Genomic DNA, 4,068 nt, shown 5'->3' with positions numbered 1-4,068 from the left:
GGCCAGAGCCTGGAATAGGCTTCCCAGAGAGGTGGTGCTCTCACCTTCCCTGGAGATTTTCAAGAGGAGACTGGATAGGCACCTGGCTGGGGTCTTATGACCCCTGCCACACCAGTGCTCCTTCCTGCCCATGGCAGGGGCTCGGACTAGATGATCTGTCTAGGTCTCTTCCAACTCATTTATTCTGTGTTTCTATAATTCTATGATTGCTGGACCAGACATATCATCATGTCTAAGCACCATGCTTTCTTTGAGTGTGTTCACTGTGGCTAGGCTAGTCATCTTTGCAAAGTGAGGAAGTGCTGGCCATGGGGGGCAGTCCTTCTGAGAGAATGTTTTGAGGTAGGGTGCTGTAGGATAGCACACCTTGTACGGGGTACAAAAATCTGACATTATACATCTGACCAAACACCAACATTTTGGGGGCTGTAAAACAAAGCATTAACTAAGAAATAAAACTAAAGGTTATTAACAACTATGGAACAAGAATGTCTAGAGAGCTAAAGAGACAATTAAGTTGTTCCATGTTGCTGTTCTGAGCCACAAGAAGGAACTGAATGGTGGTTGGGTTCACACTGACCTTAAGAGGAGTAGCAGAAGAGCCAGCAGGACATGCAAGTGGCTCCAACAGATACTTCTGAAGAAGAATAAGATCCACATGCCCTGATTCTCAGAAAAAATCAGCACTTCAGATTCTTTTATAGTTTTCAAGTTGGAGGTAATGATGGATTTCCATTTCCAACCAACTATGCTAGCTTTAAATCAATTTCCTGGGGAAAAAAATCAAATTGATAAGTGGTCCCTAATAAACACTTGAAGAAGTGCAAAGCAGGAACAGAGCATTGTTACAGTAACAGTGGTGCACAGGAGGAGTGGTAGCTAGTTAGCTGCTATTTTTGTGGCCCTCACTAAGTCAGTGCTTGAGGTTACTGCCCTGGTTGCATATCCTTAGTTACATTACTGTATAGAAGTTTTAAACTTTTAACAGTAACATGGGCCAAGCACAAATCTAAGGGGCTTTTGAACTCAATAAGTCCTTGACGTGGTGGGATAGAGAGGCATTTATGCTGGAACAACTGGAGTCTTATGTAAAGCTACAACAAACACTATATTAAAGGCAATTTTATCAGTACATTAGATATTTTCATTATTTTCTCATTCTTAAGAATTGGCACAAAGTCAGGACCATTGCGCTTTACAAATTCATTTTCTCTTACTTACTCTTCATTTCAAGTCACAGTCATTTGCTTTTCAAGTTTGAGAAGTATGCTAACCTTCTGTTGTCCTCTCTTTCAAAAATAGCTTGCTATAAAAAGTTCATATTGATTCTATGCATTAGCCCTTGATGAGAACTCTTACATAGGGCTAGTTTGACCAAATTTACTTTCCAAATTAAGTTACTCAAGGTCAAAACTGCTTCTGTTTGAACCACTCTGTCAAGTCATCAGTCACCCAGAAAAAATTTCAAACTTTGTGGGCTATGATTATTGATACAGTAATTCTGTGAGCTCTCTAATCTTCATGAGCATCACATTTCAGGCTTTACAAAAGTTACACTTTTATCAGGAGAAAACACCACCTTATAAACTTCAAAGCTTCATCCTATCTTTCCCAAAGGTTTCTTAGAGATGGTAACATCTCCTGGCACAGTTTTAAACCTTGGTATGGCAGGGCAGTAGGTGTGCCTGCCACTTGAAGGCCCTGGAGCTGGCAGCCTATATAAATAAGGCAGTTTGGCTGCTAGAGGGTAGGTAACAACATTGCCTGGTCTGAGGGCTGTTGAGTTTCATCTGGAGGTAAGGGATGAAGGTAAGGGAGCTCTAGGGGATGATAGGAGGCTCTTGGTCCTGGGTACAACTGGAAGCTACACCCTGCTGGGAGTGGGTGTCGTGGTGGGACTCCCAGTGGTGCGGGAGCCCCTAGGAAATGCCAGGCAGGTTGGGGTGCCTTAATCCCCTAGCCCTCACCTTTGGGTGGGTCATGTACACTGGAGGTAGTTGTGGGGGTGCAAGCCCTGAGGAGGAGAGTTGGAGGCCCGGCATGGCTATGGCCACCTGAGCCCATCTGTGACGACAGCCCTGAGACCCTGAATAAAGGGGGCATTACGAGTGTGTGGAGCCCCCAGTGTGAGGGTGGGGGAAGCGGGCTCAGCCAGAGAGAGAGCTAAGTCCTGACCCCAGTAAGTCCTCCAATGTGGGGAGGCAGAATTTGGGTTGAATATAACACCAGTAGTAGTACCATGACCTGCTGCCCAGTGGGGGAGTGAGAGTCCCCTGTGAGACCCTGATGCCCCAGTCGTGGTGTGAGGTAACGCCATACATCAAGGCCTGCCAGAGCTTCCCCTGACTGGCCCAGGTGGAGGCCAGGACCAGGAGGGTCAGAAGGGCAAGGAGGCCCACTGAGAGGACGCCCAAGAGCCAGGGGCCTGGGGTCCTGACTGGCCTGGAGCTGGGCCAGGGCTAGTGTGAGCTGAAGGTCCCAGTGAGGGGACCACACCCAAAGGGGAACCGATGGCAGGGCGGTATGTGGCCCAGTGAGATGATGGCAGAGTCTGCCTGAAGGAACTCAGTTGGGGGTCCTACAGCAGTCCCCCTACCATTGTGGGGGCCTGGTGCATATGAGAACATCAGGATGTCCTCTGTGAGGCTTGGGCTGCGGTGTAGGGGAGGAATGGAGCTGCAGATAGCACCCCCTAACAGCGGGGCAGGAAACGGGCAGTCTCCCGCCTAATTACATCTATTAATTAATCAATTAAGACTAATGCATGGTGGGTGAGAAAGTAGGTGGCTTGCCCAAGAACAGGTGGGTGGACCATGCAGAGATCGGCCCCCTGTTACACTTGGCAGTAATATATTTATAAGAGCTCCATTTGGAAATGATCAAATCTACCAACAGAGTTCATGTTATGCTCATGTTCATGAGCATCAAGCATGTTCATGAGCATAAAATTTCAAAAAGTTCTCTGACAGAGACTGCACTTGTGAACACAAGGCCTGCTGGCCAATCCAATATGTCTTTTAACTTCCCACAAGTGTCAGAAGTAGGTGCCTCAATGTTCATAACAAATCATAATTTAAAATAAAAAAAGTCCAACCAAAAAGAGTGATTTTTGCAATAAATGTTCTAATGCAAACTTGAATGCATCAGGGCTGTACTCTGTACAGACTTCCATCTTCAGCTCCCTCTGTGCAAAAATGAAGTTTATTTCCTACCTATGGGGACTTTTTACCATCTTGTACCATCTTTTCCCAGAGCCCGACGAAGGGACTTTGATCCCGAAAGCTTGCAGAAAAGGACAATTTTCTTGCCACTTTCCAGTTTGTTTAATAAAAGGTATGATTTTGGAACCAAGAGTTCTAGTTCTTGTATGAACTTGAATGCATCACATTCCAAAAACCTCCAATCAGTGGTTCAGAACAGAACTATATTTATTATTAAGTGGAATATCTACAAATAACCTTGGGCACGTCTATGTGCTTTTGCTACTGTGCATTAATACCTCTAACGTGAGATGCTAGCTAAATGTGTGTTAGGCTTCCCAAATGCACAAGAGTGAAAGCACATTTTTTTAAGAGACCCTTAATGCACAGTAGCCTATTTTTTTATTGCACATTAGCATATTAGAATGGTTTTGATGTGATGCTTTTATGCGCAGTAAAATAGGCTACTGCACATTAAAGTGCACGTGTAGATGCACCTGTTCTTTGTATCTGTTCCACAAAGAAATTACACAGATGGGTTAAAGCCTGAAATCCCATATTTGTTCTCTGGCCAGTATTAGACAGGTGCAGGGATGCATCTGGAGTGGGGGGTTGTAATGATCTACTTGCACCCTGCTTTGATTCTTGCTCCACCCATACTTTTAAACTAACTCCCTAGGAGCAGCAGTGGCTTTTCTATTCAGGCACTGTTGAGAGAGTCAGTTAACTTTATGGATTATTAGCACCTCCCTCATTCCTGCTAATCTTTGTCCACTCCACAGGCATGAACACTCCTCTGTACTATTTAATGGTCTTGATGTTCCACTATTCAAACTAATATTTCTTCTGTGTTAGTCATTCCTAGTAA

Source organism: Crocodylus porosus, unplaced genomic scaffold, assembly GCF_001723895.1.
Source record: "Crocodylus porosus isolate Cpor-Errol unplaced genomic scaffold, CroPor_comp1, whole genome shotgun sequence".
NCBI classification, from domain to species: domain Eukaryota; kingdom Metazoa; phylum Chordata; order Crocodylia; family Crocodylidae; genus Crocodylus; species Crocodylus porosus.
Note: the sequence above shows the minus strand (reverse complement) of the source record.